The sequence below is a fragment of the Miniopterus natalensis genome, chromosome 5 (genome assembly GCF_054644295.1).
Source record: "Miniopterus natalensis isolate mMinNat1 chromosome 5, mMinNat1.hap1, whole genome shotgun sequence".
Taxonomy (NCBI): Eukaryota; Metazoa; Chordata; class Mammalia; order Chiroptera; family Miniopteridae; genus Miniopterus; species Miniopterus natalensis.
The window spans coordinates 19,694,750-19,712,144 of NC_142085.1; the positions used below are offsets into that span (position 1 = coordinate 19,694,750).

At 36.6% G+C, this 17,395-nt stretch overlaps 1 pseudogene; it reads left to right on the forward strand.

The window, feature by feature from the left end:
* The first annotated feature begins 715 nt into the window (after positions 1-715).
* Positions 716-856, forward strand: LOC148093056 (small nucleolar RNA SNORA44; annotated as a pseudogene).
* Positions 857-17,395: the final 16,539 nt, after the last annotated feature.

Below are 17,395 nucleotides of genomic sequence, written 5' to 3' on the forward strand. Positions count from 1 at the left end.
GTTTATGCTAAGTAAAATATTTGCCTTTTTGTATAAAGCAGAAGAACATTATTTTGAATAAGGATATAAGATCTGCAGTTCAATTTAATAAATGTTATCTGCAGAATTTGAGGTCCCATAAATGGCCTTAATTTTTTTCATGATTTATAGATCTTAATAGATTGTGGTTCCAATGGAGAAAATGACACCAGAATTAGTCGTTTGATCTTATTTTGTTATGATTTAATATTGTCTAAGTTGTACACCTGAAACCTTTATAATTTTATTAACCAATGTCACTCCACAACTTCAATTAAAAAAAAAAAAGACAGAGCAGCATAAAGATAACTCTGGTTTTTGCATTTCAGCTCTGAATCTTTATTTTCACCTTCACATAAAGGTTTCTGGCAGCCTGTCCCGTTCTTTACATGCTCGCTTGTTCTGCCACTTTTTTTGATTGACTTGTTTTATCTTTTTTTTTTTTTTTTATCCTCATAGAGGATATTTTTTCTATTGCTTTTCAGAGAGAGAGCAAGCGAGAGAGAAAAACATCAATGTGATGGAGACGCATCGATTGGTTGCCTCCCATTCTCATGCCAACCGGGGCAGGGGATGGAGCCTGCAACCCCCATGCCCTTGGCTGCAATCGAACCCGGGACCCTTCAGTCCACAGGCTGATGCTCTTAACCACTGAGCCAAACCAGCCAGGGCCATCTCCTTAAATGAATAATCAGGTCAGCGTGTTCCCAAGGGCCGTGGCTGGTTGTGGTCATGGGATCTCCAGCTGCATGTGAGATCAACCTGGAGAAGCTTTGACAGCTCAGCTCAGCTCAGCTCAGCATAATACCTCCAGCTGCCACTCACTTCTCCTGTAATATTAAAAAAATTAATAATCAAATTATTTATTTTATCTCTATTTTTATTGATTCCATGTCATCTCCTTTTTTTCTGTCTATGCCTAAAACACCCTTCTCGGGTCTGGTATTTGGCAAAATATTGAAAAATTGCATCTCAGGGGGTATGGTTAGGGAATTCTCAACTCTCTGTTATGTATGGACTCTGTATATTAGAAAAAGGAAATAAATGGTCACCATCGCCAAGTTCACCCAAATAGATAGTTTCTGGTCCTTCTCGGACCCTTAGTGATTTCCTCTCAAATTTTTGTGTTTGAGGTCAACTCTTAGACACTGAAAATGTTCACAGCAAGCAACATCATGTATTTCTGTATTTTCCTGACTTGAAATCACATAATGAAAAATTATGTGTTCAGAATGCATTATTGATATTACAAAATTCATTTGGTCTGCATACACATTTTCCAGTCTCTTTAGGTCAATTTCCCAGGACTTCATAACCTACATTTCAGGAACTACTCAACAATGCAAACTTGCTGCATCCTTGATATGTTTTTTCATTAAGCAGAAATAAAGAGCGAATATTCCTTCTCCTTCTTTTTTCTTCTTTTTATAACTTGATTTTTCCTGGAAAAATATAAATTGGATCCAAAATGCCAATAAGGAAACCATGTAAAGTAATTTTTCAAATCCCCTAAAATGCCACTGCTTAATTGACTCTCCCTTTCCTTTTGGAAAGTAAGTTTTTGGAGGACAGAGACTATGTATATCTATGTCTTACCAGGATACAGAAAGGTGTGCAACAAATTTGGGCGATTATTTTAGAAGAGATATGTAATTTCTAAATGAGATTTGGATAACAGCCCAAGTCGAATCCCTCTGTGAATAAAGATGCAAAGGATTGTCAGAACAGTTTGGTTCGTCAAGCTATAAAGTGAAATTTATTATGACACTCTCTTGGCACATGTGAAACCAACAGAATTAAACCCCAATCCTTAGGAATCCTTCAAACAGGATCTGATTCTAAGAGGCAAAGACAGTTTTATGGACTGGATATATTTACTACATGACTGGGGAATGATTTGAGGTCAGATACCAACAACTCACTAATTAGTTTTTGGTACTTTTATGACTTGAATATTACTTTCTAATTAAGTCTGCTTACAAACAGGGAGCTGTGTTCATTCTTCTGATGTTAAATATTGATGCATATGTAGTGAACAGTAATGGCTCTTAAGACCTGCATGTATGTTATTTTTTTATACCCAACTGTGATAATACATACAATAAAAAGTAGCATCTTTATTTTGCTCACACTCTTCCTAATTAAAGAAAGTAGGCATTTAACAGCAACAAGAAGCCATTTTTTAGGCGTATATTTTAAAGATGTTTCCACAGTATTTCCTTCCAGGTTAGCTGGGGATGTGAGAGAATGAATAGGAAGCAGTTGGACCAAGCCCAGGAAGGATGGAGCGCCAGTAAGTGAGGTGAAGTGGGCTGGGGGTGAACAGGTTTTAGAGGGATTATCAGAATTTTACCCTTGGACATGCTGTTGGAGTTTATCTTCCAATAAAGTGAATACATCCAGTGGATTTACATGTATAAGTCTGGAGTGCATTGAACAACCTTGATAGGAGATTTTCACGTTAAGAGTTTTTGACATCAAGATGGTAACAGATACAATTGGACAAGATAATAAAAGGCTGACTATAAAAATAGGACAGGAGGGCAGAACCAAGTTCTGGGGAACTCCAGTCTTTAGAGATCAGAAAAGAGAAGAGTCCATCATTTTTAATGAGACTGAAATATATTTGATACAAGGAAATACAGATGAACCCTTAACAGCATAAGATGCAAAGGAAATCATTTAAAGAATTACTGTTTGTTATAAGAGAATCTATGATTTGATGGTCATTAAGGGTTGGCTTCTAGGAAACACTTGCTACTTGCCTGAGTAGCCTATACCATCTGGTTAAGGTTTACTTTTTGCCGTGGCTTTTAGGTTTAATAGTGGATAAGGCCTTTGGAATTTTACATAACTGTCATTCAAGTAACAATTTAAATAATGTATGTCAATTTTGAATGATGTAGATCTTGATTAAGTATTGGAGATCAAGCTCATGCACACTAGGAAGTAATATATTAGAATTTCCTGAGGAAAGTAAGTACTGTAGAGCAGAGATGACTGTCACCTTCTTTGCCCTGGTTTAGTATGTTTCCTTTACTTGTTAGGTGTCACCTTTGGCATGCTGCTAAGCCTGTTAGAGATTGGTATACAAATTTATGTGGTATACAAAATGTCCAATATTAAATCCTTCCGCACACTTGATAACAAGTGTTACAGAGATCTTAAATCTGTTTGTATGATAGCTACACAGGTAACTCTTTAGATGGGATTTGATCTTTTAACAGATGTTTGCAACTTTCTCAGTGTAAGTCTCCCAAGACTATGGAACCTTAGGTGGTTTAATTTTGTTGTCATTTCTTGGATGACACAGAAGTTATGGGGGCATTTTATAAAATGAAATGGGTCACAGTAGCCTTACTGGGCTCACAGGAGCCATAACATAATGCACCTTTTGAACAGTGAAATAAGGTTAGGATGTGAGGATTCTCTATTACACCATCTGCTGTTCTTCCTTTGCAATCTCTTGCTCTCCAGATGCATCTTTTCGTTTTCCAGAGACCTCCGTTAGTGTCATTCTCTATAGAGCTTATTAGGGCCAAATACTAAATCCACATTCATTGTTATGCTAACCAATGTGTAACCATTTTTTCATAGTGTTTCTATGTTTCATTGAAGAAAGTCAAGATAATTTAAAAGCATAAAATCTGTGCTCCTAAACTACATCTTTTCCTTTACGGATTTACCTGTATCTGTCTCACCTTCACGAATACTAAATGGTACCAATTGATAAAGGTGTTTTTATCGTAGTCTGATTTCTTCAGCAACAGAACTCTGTAGAGGGTTGCAGGTCTTTTGTGCCTGCTGTTCATGACAATGTATCTACATTTTGTTGATTTTAAAGGTATTCAGAATGGCTGACAATTTCTTTTTTAATTGCATGCTCTCCTCAAGGCTCACTTCCCCCTTTGTTGTTGGTGTAGAAAGGCAATTCTTAGCCTGGACTCAATGAGTGTAGTGTGGTATGTGCGTTTCAAAGGTACCAAAGTCCCCTGAAACTGATTTGTTGGTGGTTGGAACTGTGTTTCTGTTTCTTTTGCAGCCTTCTTCAGGAGTCCACAAACTCTAAAGTGTTACCGACTCCCCAGGAAAATTCCAGTATAATGTTGGAATTGGTATTACAGTCTACAAATAGCAATTCTTTAGGAACCACCATCTTTGGATTTCCCTTCATAATGTACCATAGCACATTTTTCCTAATGCCCTCACTCACATCTGAAAAGCAAGTATGAACATCTCTTGCAGTACATCTGTTAATATTATGCTTTTTTTTTTTTTTTTTTTTGCAGAAAGAGACGCAGAAACAGGTTTAACCATAGTGTAAGAAACAGGACAAAAGCCTACGCAGGAATTTAAGGATGGTGACATTTAAGGGTCACATATTGTGTTTCTATACTCCCACTAAGTTTCCCCAATAAAGGTGCAGTACTGTAGAATGAAGGTTCTCTTTTTAAAGAGAAAAGTACCCATGAAACTGTAAACACATTGTTCTTTGTAACTTTACGTTTATTGATTTCCTTTAACCACCTGAATAATATTTACAAGGAGATACCAGTCCTGAATGTACCACTAATTAAATAGTGAATATCGAAGACTAATTGTGGAATGTGGTAACTTCTTAGAGAGCACAGATCTGAGTAAGATGCAATGTGGGAATGAGAGAGGAACAGCTCTAGACATATGGTCAGAAAAAGAATTGGCCCTTGAGAACTAAAAAAGTGGGGGGACAGGAGAAGAGTGTATTTTACCTTATAATTTTTCTAAGACTTATTTTTAACCATAACGGGGCTATATCCATAGAGACAAATTGCATCAGTACCTTTTCCCCAACATAAAGATAATTTAAATTGCAGAAGTCACTAAGGAAGTAAGTCTCGCATCCCCCCTGGCTCTCTAGGAGTTCTTTCTGAAACACAGCCATAGGCGTTGTTGAGGGTTATGCTTCTCAATTATCTGGGGTGAAGGATCACCTTTCTATTTTTCTCAATCAGTCATGGACCAATACCATTGTAAAATTCAATAAAAATGAATTAGGAGAGAAAATCCCCCCACAAAATGCAATTCCTACTTTGTTATCAGTAGACTCAACAGGCATAAAATTACTCTGTTCCATTTCTAAATGATTACTCTCAAATTCTGTACGTCATCTGAGACTGGTAACAAACATCTCCAGTTGGCATGTCACTGTTAAGTAGCTTTGATTGAGAGGGTAAGAACAGCAGTGCACACAGAGAAAGCAAAAAGATGGACTGTGTGTGTGTGTGTGTGTGTGTGTGTGTGTGTGTGTGTGTGTGTGTGTGTGTTTGAGGCAGAGAGAGAGAGAAAGAGGGAGGGAGGGAGGGAGGGAGGGAGGGAGGGAGGGAGGGGAGAGAGACTCTACGTTTCAACTCTTTCTCATGTAGGAACTCTGCTTGGCTTTGAAGTCTGCTTTTCTTGCTTATAAAAAAAAAATTAAAATTCATTCATAGGCTAGATAGAGACTCACATAGTGACCCTCTAAGGCAGTGGTTGTCCAAGGATTTTCACACTTACAGACATGGTATTAATTTTGTGGACTTTTTTACTTATCAGATTGTCTTTGGCTTATTTCATTTAGTGTACTGCTTTTTATTTCTATTCATAAACAGGGTTTATTTATATTAAAACAATATATGTGTACTCAGTTTAGATTTTTAATGAATTTTATTTCAAAATAGTAAAGGGGACAATGTAAATTATTAGTTTGGAATTACTAGAATGTGGATTGTAAAAACCTTATATAACCATGTGCTGTGCACCAGTCTTAAATTTTTTGTAGATTTCTTGTAGGAAGAATCTACAGTTAAAGTTCTAGACATCTGAGTATTATTTAAGAGAAATGCTTTTACACATCTTATATAGACATAAAATTAATCTCCTTTTCTAAACTTTACAAACTTATTCCTGGTTTTATCAGATGAATCCTGTGAAACTCAATAGCCCTATCAATAATAACCTAACAAAAAGATTAGCAAAAAAAGTTTCATGTTGCAGTAAAAGTCTTGTCTCTAGATTAGCTTAATCTATATGCTAGAAAATCAAACACCCCATCAAATACAAAGGAAGAAGAGCGAATATCAAGTGCCCTAAATTACCCACTTAATGAAACTTTTCATTTCTCATCTTGAATCTCCTTGTGTGTCTACTGCTATACAAACCTCAAGGTTGACCATAGATTAATGCTGGAGTATTTAGTATTACTTCTAGTCTTACCTTTTCCCAAAACTCCATATATTTTATTTTTCATAAGCTAAGGATAAATGCAATACATACTCTGTGGAAGGCAATCAGCTGACCTCTAGGTATAATTATTTTAGATGTGTCTTTAGATAAAGTCAGTTGCTTGTCTTAACTGCTAGAGAATTTCCTGGAAGAAAAATACCCTAGGCAGTCACTTGATCCATCCTTTGCCAGTGCAGGGAAATCCACCTCTCTCATTTAATTCTTCCCACCCTTTATGTCTTTTATTTTTTTCCCTCTGTCATAGCTGGTCAGTGAGGTTGCGTACTGATGAGAAGACGCTATGCATCACCAAGATCATGTATTCAAACTGGAGAAGGCATAAGGACAGTGTTAAAAAAAGGTCGTAGATAGAACAATGCTATAGCCGACTGGCTAGTTATAAATAAGGGAGATTGAGGGGAGAGAGGAATGACAACGTGAGATTTAGTGATGGAACGCAGAACCCAAGAGAAACCTAGAAACATTGATCCTCTTAACTCTCTTGATTTAAAGCCGTATGATGTAATCTTTATAAGAAAAGGTTTAATGTAAGAAAAGTCTTTGAGAAGTCTTGTTTAATGCAATATTTTTTAGTTTCACTTTACAAAATGGAAAAGCAAAACAGATATATTCAGAGCTGTTAGACGATAATATGAACTGTGGTATTTCCTGAAAAGATAAAAACAATCAAGATAATGGACACAACACACAAAATTTCCTTCTCTCCCTTGACCTCCTTGTCTTAGTCGGCCTCTTACCTACTCCTCTTGCTCCAGGCAATGGCTGAGCTGCTTTCTGTCACTCTAAACTTGCTTGAATTATCTAGAATTTTATATAAATGGGACCATGTAGTGTATACTCTTTGTCTGGTTTTACTTAGCATGATTATTTTGACACTTATGTTGTATATAATAATAGTTTATTCCTTTCTATAGATGAATAGCACTCCATTGTATGGACATACCACTGATAGTTTATCCATTTACCTGTTGATGGACATTTTAGTTGTTTCCAGGCTGGGGCTATTGTAAATTTAGCTGCAATGAGTATTGTGTAAAATTCTGTGCAAAATATATTTATTTGGGTAAATATCTAGGAGTAGAATGGAAGGGATATGTGGTAGCTTTATATTTTACTTTTTAAAAAAAAGCTGCAAACGTGTTTTCTAAAGCAGCTTTATGATATTGCATTCAAAAAGGCAGAGCAGGAAAGTTCCAGTTGATCCACACCTCACCAACACTTAGTATGCTCAGTCTTGTTATTTCAATCTTAAGTATTCTTCTGGATGTGTTTTGGTATCATTGTGGCTTTAATTTTTATTTCTGTAATGATGAATGGTATTGAACTCTTTTCACGATTGTTTTTTAACTCTATATCTTCTTTAGTAAGTATTCCTTCAAGTCTTTTGCCTACTTTTAAAAATTTGGGTCTATGCGTCTTTATAATGAATTGTAAGAGTTCTTTAGATATACTTTAGATTTTTTTTTTTTTTTGGTCAGATATATGTTTTATAAATGCTTGCTACCAGTCTGTGGCCTGTCTTTTTATTATAGTATATGAGAATGTAATTATATTATTATAATTATATTAATAGTGTTTTTTAAAAAGCAAAACTTTAGTTTAGATGAAGCCCAATTTATTGATTTATTTTCTTTTAGTTTGTATTTAAGAACCTTTGCCAAGTGAATGGTTACTTAGAGTTTCACCTATGATGACTTCTAGAAATTTCACAGGTTTCGTCTCTACATTTAGATGTATGATCCATATTTAGTTAATTATTATATATAGTGTCAAGTAAGGGTTGAGGTTCATTTGTTTCTTTTTTTATTGTATTAATTTTTATTTTTATTTTTTAATTTTTGTTTAAAATATTACAAATGTTCCTTTTTCTCCCCAATGACCAATTCCACCCCGTCCCTTCCCCCTCCCCAGTCCTTCTCCCCACCATTGTCCGTGTCCTTGGGTTGTGCATATATGCATATAAATTCTTTGGTTACTCGCTCCCCCTCTACTCACCCGCCCTCCTCCATCCCTCTGACATTTGTCAGTCTGATCTATGCTTCCATGTCATTGAATCTATTCTGCTCGTCAGTTTATTAAGTTCTTTAGATTCCACATATAAGTGAGATCGTGTGATGTTTGTCTTTCTCTGCCTGGCTTATTTCACTTAGCATAATTTTCTCCAGGTCCATCCATACTGTCCCAAAGGGTACAAGATCCTTCTTCTTTACAGCTGCATAGTATTCCATAGTGTAAATATCCCACAGCTTTTTTATCCACTCATCTACGGATGAGCACTTGGGCTATTTCCAGATGTTTGCTACTGTAAATTGCGCTACTATGAACCTATAGATTGATTTGGGGAGAATCAACATTTTATCAATATACTATGCTATAAGCCATGAACATGTTGCTTTACTTCATTTATTTAGGTCTTCTATAATTTCTCTCAGTTTTTGCATTTTAAGTGTAAAAAACTTCTTTATTTTTGTCAAATGAATCCTTTAGTATTTCATATTATTGAAGGTATCTGTTTCCTTGCTGTGCCATTTAGGCTGGGAGCAAAAATTTTCTTAATTTTTTTTTTATTTGAGTACTGGTTATTTTTATTGTTTACCATAAATTTTATAAGATGTTGTGGATTTTAAAGAATCTGGATTATATGCCCTGGCCAGTGTGGCTTATTTGGTTGGAGCATTGTCCCATGCATTGAAAGGTTGCAGGTTCATTTCCGAGTCAGGACACATACCCAGGTTGTGGGTTCAATCCTCCGTCAGGGTGCATATGGGAGGCAACTGATTGATATTTCTCTCTCTCCCTTCCTCTTTCTAAAAATCAATTAAAATTTTTTTTTTAAAAAGAGGTGGGTGGGTGGAGGTGGAAGAGGGTATGGGGGGATAAATAGCGATGGCATAAAATAAAATGAATCTGGATTATGTTATTTTCCTCTAACAGATTGTTAAATTCCTAACAAGTCACTTTGATCTTGCAAAAACTTGCATTTTGGCTCCATAAAGGGGAACCAGTTTCAGTTTTGTCCTTACTCCTGGAGTATGGTTTTCCTCCTAAGGTATAGTCTTTGTATCTCTGCTGAAAGACAGGGACTTCCCCACGTTTGCCACTCTTACCTGCCAGCATCTCTTCAGCCCCTTGTGGCTTCTGGAACTGCTTCTGAGCTTCCCAGAGTATGTGCTTGCACAAGGACAGCTTAGGAATCAGCCAAGTACATAACGTTGTTTTCCTTCAGTCCACCATCCCTTGCCCACCCACAACCGTCAAAGTTGTTTTACGGTCCTAAACTGTGAGTGCTTGACATTTTCATCCAGCAAGAGTGAGACTGTCAGGATCTTACTGCTCTGAATTGAATATTTAAAAACACCCTCAGAGACAGTCTGCTTGAATGCAGGGTTTATTTTCTGACCTTTCCTTCTATCTAGGGATCAAAGCCTTAGGTTGGTTGCTATCCAAAGCCAGGGGGGAAAAATGTTTTTTTTGTATATTTCGTCCAGTTTTTATAATTGTTTAGAGTCAGAAGATGAACTACTTTGTCAGTTCAAGAAGAAAAATGCTAATTTTTCTTTTAAAATGAAAATTTATCATTTATCATCCAAAACTCTTATGCTGCCTTCCATTTTTCTTAATAGCTTACCTGAAATAGCCAGTATTTTACCTCTTTCCAATACATACTAATCTGTACACACTATGCTCAGCTTCTCTCAATTAGTGGAATGAGTTTCATACTTACCCATGAAAACTTTTGTGCTTCTATTTGCTAGTGTCGATAAAAAAGGAGTTCTACAGAAAATATCCTCACATTGTGTTTCAGTCATCAATTCTTTTTCTTTATTTTTGGAGATGAAGAGGGGGGAGAGAGACAGACAGACAGACATGGATGTGAGAGAGAAACATCAATTGGTTGCCTTCTGTATGCTCCCTGACTGGGGATCAAACTTGAAACCCAGGCATATGCCCTGATTGAACAGCCTTTTGGGACAGTCTCAACCAACTGAGCCACACAGGCCAAGCTCCAATCATCAGTCCTTAATTGGGAAGGTCATGGTGGGTAGTCAAGTCAGTCAAGGCATAAAACTTCTTTAGTCAAAGGCTTTTAAGCAAGCCCTGTCCATTGTTCTTGTGTATCTAGGTTAACACACCTTTGGAATGCCCAGAGTAATACCTCTTGAAAGCTTAAACCACCTCAAGAGGGCACGTAATCTTGTCAATTATCCTGTAATCCAATTCCCATCTTGCTTTTTCCCACTTTCCTGTAATCTTTCTTAAGTTTAAAATGGGTAAAGGAACTGTAAACTGTTACTCTCCAAAGCATTTGAGATGTCACAAATTTATTTCACACATTTTTCCGGGTAATTGTAGTCAGTTTGGCTTAAATAAACTGTTATAAAAATCCTCTACAGGTTTGGACCTTTCTTACATCGACATTTACGTGGTACAGCCTGCAGGATTCCAGTGAAGCCCACCCTGGACCTCCCTGTGGACACAGATGCAGTGCCAGGTAAAAGCAAGGGCCCACTGTGGCCCACCGGCTCTCTGCTTCTCATCACATGAATGTGGGTGAGTTTTCTCTCAGGGTCCCATGCCGCCTGCTTTTAGTATCAGGTCAATGGCTTTGAGCTCTTCTTAGAAAATCTTTGATGTGGATGAGGGTTGAGATAACCCAGGGAAAGAAAAAAAACAACGGCTTTTAATTTTGGCTTTTAATTGGATTGCTTACTGAGAGCCTGAACAAAATCCTCATTGGTTAAGTAAGAGTAATCTCTCTCTAGCTCTGAAAGAGAAAGGACATCTGCTTCCCCAACCAAATAGCCAACAGGTGACAATAGTTGTTTCAGATACCCCAATCTGGAGTGGGTGCCACTAAGTGTCCAGTGTGGAAACATGACTGATCTGGGAGAAGCCTGTGGGAGACCTGGGGAGAGTTCTTTGTGAAGGGGAGGGTGCCCTGCAATGTGTGCCCCCTGAGAGAAGGGCCTGCGCCTTGGAAAGTGTTGCAGTTCCCGCTGCATTTGGTGAGCTTCCACTGGCTCTTGCATGGTTGTTCTTAGGTGACTAAGAATCTTCGTGGGGCTGCCTGGGGAAACATTTCCTCTAGGGTGTGAAGCAGTCCTGTGGGGGTATCCAGTACATTTGTTTCATCTGAAGGTATGCATGTAAAGGCTGGTTTTCACTAGAAGGTTTTTTCAGAATGTGTAGATCTCAAAATTAACATGGAGATCATGCCTCCAAGGCCAACACACTTGAGGGCAATCAGCTTCCCATTAATACTAAGATGGCCAAGATGGGAATCCTTTGATATTTATAAATTAATCTTTTTCACACACAATTACACAAAAACTGTCTATAAAATTGGGCAGAATTACTGGGAAGAATAGTTATTTTTTCTCTTGAAGCTTCAAAAAAAGGATTTAGATAAATGAATCAACCTGTGATGTTGTTTAGATGTCAGCCCAATCCTTTGAATTATTTAAAATTGTTCTGGGGTGACCCGCGACAGACGACCACCAGAGTTTGTGTTTGAATTTTGGAGCCTTTATTAGCTGGCCAGCGGCTACAGTTGCGGCGTCTCACCCATGTAAGAGCCGAACTGCAGCCCCGACCCTCAGTTCTTCTCTCACTTTATGCTCAGTAACCACAAAGGCACTGCAGTAAAGGGGTTTCCAATAATTTGTCAGGCTGTCAGCTTTAGGTACAGGAAACAAGGGGGGACCTTTAGCAACACAAAAGGAACGATTTAAGCACAATGTCTTACAATGAGTAATGGGGTTATGCTTGGCCGGAGTGTAACTGGTTCTTTCTGTGGGAACTTAGGGGGAGCGGCGATTATTGGGCTAGCTTGTCAGGCCTTGTCCTGTACAGTAGGGATCTTGCTCTACCTTTACTGTTAGTTCCTTAGGTATATTCTTTTGGCCATTGTGGCCAGAACAAAATGGCTGTTTTTTGTCAAATATTAATTGAATATAATGGTTTGGATCGATTTCTGGGTCTCTGTTCTGTTCCACTGATTTGTATCCCTGTTCTTGTACAGTACCTGACTGTTTTGATTACAGTGGCTTTGTAATATAACTTGGTATCTGGTATTGTGATCTCTCCAATTTTGTTCTTCTTTCTCAAGATTGCTACTTCTATTCATCATCTTTTTTGGTTCCATATAAATTTTTGAAGTATTTGTTCTAGATCTGTGAAATATGCCATTGGTATTTTAATAGGGATTGCATTGAATCTATAGATTGCTTTGGGTAGTATGGACATTTTTATAATGTTAATTCTACCAATCCATGAACACTGTATATTCTTCCACTTTGAGACAGCATGGAGGGACCTGGGAGTATTATGCTAATCGAAATAAGCCAATCAGAGAAAGACAAGCATCACATGATCTCACATATATGTGGAATTTAATGAACAAAATAAACTGAGGAACAAAAAAGATCCAGAGACATTGAAGTATACAACAGACTGACATACTTCAGAGGGAAGGGAGTGGGAGCGGGAAGAGATTAACCAATGAATTTACATGCATATATGCATAGTCCATGAACAGACATTAGTGCAGGGAAGGCCTGGGGAGGTGGCGGGAGTAGGGTAGAAGGGTCAATGAGGGGAAAAAAGGGGACATGTGTAATACTTGCAACAATAAAGATAAATTTAAAAAATAAAATACATTAAAATAAAAATTTTAAAATGGCTGTTCTTATTTAAAAAATGGAAAGATCATTTGGAACTTAACCTGTCAAAGCCAGATATAAATTATAAATATCTCCAGTACAAATTTGGATCCAACTGTTTGTTTTTTAAACTAGTGAGTTTTTCTCATGGCTAAAAGCTCTCTGTTTAGGTCCATCTATCTGTGTCTACATATGTATATTGTAAATGTGAGATAACTTTCTACCTCCAAATGGTATTATTGAAATTAATTTAAAAGTAAGCACTTGTAAGATTGGGTATTTTAAAAAGTCTTAGAAATATAGAAACAAACTCAAATGCTTTTCAAGATCGTGTGATCTGAGATCAATCTTTAGTAAATAAAAGCTCACATTTGTGGGTTTAAGTAGAACAGACATGTCTTTGGATTTATTGATATTAAGTATAATATTATATTTTACCTGAGTTTTACAGAAATAACTCCATGTTAATAATTGATTTTTATGTCTACAAAATATGTGTCTAGAGGTCATAAAATGTCTTCATAAATTTGACTTCTTAGTTTTCATTAGAAACTGAGGTTTTAAGGGTTAAAATCTTAATATATGTAGATTTTACTATTTTCCAGAAGGGTACCTGGTACACCTCAAAAATTTTATTTTTATGTTAAATTTGTAAATTGCATAGGGAACATTGTAAAATAAATGGTGAAAAACTTCTAGGGTGAGCAGCTGCTGACAGCAGAGACAACTATCCCAAAACATCAACAAAGCCTGTATACCTATGGATTGATATTGAACTCAGAATTCATTTTGTTTGACTCTCTTTATCTGTCTGCTAATGATATTAATCATAATAATAGTTATACTTGTTCTCTGGGTTTTTCTATATAGTTCAACTGTTCATGATTACTGAAGATATATGTTAGTACTCTTTTTATGGTTTACATAAATGTTGTACTAGATGCCAAATACAGAAAAATGAGACAGAAGGCAAAACTTGGCTCATGATAGTTCACAGGATAGAAATGATCTAGAGTATTGTCATCGTTGTTTGTTTTTGCAATGAAGGCCATAAGACCTGCCTTTCACTTACCTACCCTTCCCTTTTTTGGGGAAAATTTGGCTTCAACTCACATCTCATGGTTGCAGTATTGTCCCATCCTTAAAGGTTCACTTTTCAACAAGATGACCTCTATACTGGGGTTTCCTAGGAATGAGCCTTTCTACTCTGCGGGACCACACACACTATCTGACAAATAGGTTGGTCATCAGTATATCTCTTGGATTGATTTATGACCCAAAGGGGGAATTGTGGATGAAAAAGGGGTTATAGGGAAAGTAACCTCACAGGGTGATCTGATCATCAGTTCCTAACTGGGTAGCTCATGATGGGTAGTCAAGCCCCAGGCCTACCTAAAGCTTCAGTGAAGAGCTTTTAAACAAGTCCTGTTCATTGTTCTTGTGCATCTAAGTTAGCACACCTTCCAAATGTCAGAAGTAATATCCCAGAAGTCAAACCACCTTCAAGAGAACACAAAATATGGTTAACTATCCTATAATCAAATCCCCACATTGCTTTCTCCCACTTTCATGTAATCTTCCTTAAGTTCCCTCTTTAATTTCAAATGCATAAAAGAAACTGCAAACTGTCATTCTTCAGAGCATTTGGGATCTTGCTTCCTGGCAGTTGTCATCAATTTTAGTTCAGATAAACTCATATGAAAACACTCCATAGGTTTGCACATTTCTTATGTTGACACTTGAAATGCTTTTCCTATATCCTGTTTGAATAGACTATTTTCCACTGTTATAGGCTCTCATATATCCCTTAACTTTTCCTTCAGAGAATTTACGGCACTTTGTAATTAGTTGTTTTGTGTGTGTATTTTTGTTTTCCTTAAAATCTGCTTCTTTCATTCTGAAGGCAGGGACTATTTCTGTTTTACAAATACATACTCTAGTACTTACATTAGTTCAAGTTTGTGTTTATATTTTACAAGCAAAATACAAGTATATTTACTAGGTAGCAAGTTCTTAAATCCCATAATACAAATACTAGTATTTATTTAGTAAATATTTAATGGAGCTTTTGGGGATAATAGAGTTCTAGAGTATTACAAAAATTCATAAATATAAATTGGAGATTGAATAAATTGTTGCCTACTCAAGAACAGGAAAATCTCATCTAATTTATAAGTCTGTTTCTCTTGCCCTGTCAGATCTACCCATGGTGGGTGAAAGGCCAGGCTCTCATCAGTCTCATCATGTCAGGAAATCAAGCTCAAGATGTATCCTTAGATAGTTCAATCTTGTGCTCACTGGCATTTGTTTTCTTTCTGCAAAATGAGTCATTCTAGGTACTTTTCCTCTTAGTTCAAAGTATTTAAATTTTTAAAAATAGTAAAGCCCATTTTACAAAGATAAAAAGCCACCGTTTAATAGTTATTTATTTTACAAAATACAGAGACAGATTATTTCAAGTTATGAAAGTAAAAGTTTTTACAGATAAAAAATGGAACATGATTTAACGTGTTTCATTACTGAAACTATAGATCTCCTTTTAAAACGTTCCAAATTGGATGACTGATTGGAGGGATTTTCAGGTAGGATTTAAGTTTTCAGTGGGGATTAGGATATTTAATCTTTAAGGTAGTTATATTCTTTATTTTGGGCAGGGTTAATTATATTCTTAATATTCTATGATGTTGTACTATTACAGGCTTTTATTTAAGTACTGAAATGCATCAAGGAAAAATATAATGATTATCTAATTGAAATATATAAAAGGCATGTGCCCTTTGATGACATGTTCATCAGGGAAAATAGATGGAGAAAAAAAGGCATGAAGAAAAAATGCTGTAAACCAAAAAAAAAAAAAAGTGAAATAAAATACTCTTGACTGCCTAAAACACTAAAACATTCTATAATTGTTGGCGAATAGTTGACAAAACTAGAATGACTGTTCAAGAAAAGAAACTGCAAGATTTAGGAAGAAGCTAATTTAGTACTATATCCAGGTTTCTGTTGGAGCATATGAAGCAGTTCTTTTGGAGGAAGGTGAAATGTCAGAATCTGTAAAAGCTCAAATGTGGAGTCTTTGGTATTGCAGTTTTTAAGTAAATGAAACAGAATATTTAAATATGGATCAGGTTTGCAGTGGTTTTTGGTGGTCTCCACAATGTTTTTCTACTGTCAAAACCACCAGCCAACATTACCTCAATTCTCCAGGGTCCTGGCCTATGCCATTCACCTCCAATTATAAGGAATTTAATAACTAGTGTCAAAAGACAATCCAGAGAGCTTTAATTGATATGAATATTTTATTGAGCAAGAAGCAAACTGTTTGCAAAGAGGGAGACTTCAAAACTGAAAATGGTATAGAAGCTCGATTCTCAGCGTTTACAGCTCAGTTTATAAAGTGTAAAGGAGGAAGCACATTGTTTTCTGTTGCAACAGGTTACTAAAATCTTTCATTTCTTTAGTAGCCCTGTGTAAGCTTGTTTGTAGCTGATTGTCTAGGAAGCTATTAGGTAACAATGACATGAAGAAAGTTTAAGTTTTATTATAATCAGAGTCAGTATTTTGGGGAAATCAGGACAGTTTAAGTTTGGTTATGTGACAATGAGTGCTTTGTCCAGGGGTATATTCAAATTGTACCCTGTATTACAGCTTCTCTTTAACATTAGAAATGCCCATTATTGGAGTTATATCTAGGAAATCTAGTTGTGCATTATCAGAATTTGTGAAAATCATGGATTATCATAGCCATAGATTTAAAAAAAACATTTAACTATAATAACCACAAGGGTGACATATTAGCATAACTCAGTTAATCATATGTGGGCTTTAAAATTTCTATTACAACGAATGTACAGAATCCATTAAGAATTTTTATTACAGATGTCTATGGCGTAGATGCATTGACCCTCTGATCCTTAAATATCATCAAGAATATATAACTGTCATGGTGTGAGTGGACAGCACCTTGACATTCTTTTGTGTTCATTTCATGGGAGGAGAATGAATTCTACAGGCTTAGGAATTTGCACACAGTCACAAATCTCATTTGTGATGACACCTTGTATCCCATGACTCTCAATCCCCATTCATGTCTTAAAATTGATGCTGTTTCTGTTTCAGTTGGTTCCCTAGGGTCTATATCAGCATCATCATTCATCTGTCACAACAAAGGGCAGGCTCTGCACCAAGGCCCTGCGGACGTGGTGGAGATTGGACTAGAGTTTAGTTTTCCACACCTCCAGTTCTGTTCTCTTCCTACTCCTCCAACGTGTCTCTCACGTAAATGGCGTGTTTCTGTTGCCATATGTAAAAGGTACCAGAAATTGGTGTCCTGCGTTTTGACTTGGAAAGGAAGAAAAGGCTGATTTGCGACCCCTTTGGGAAAAGCTATGGTTGAAAAGCAAAAGCAGTCCTGGCCCGGTAGCTCAGTTGGTTACAGTGTGGTCCTGATATGC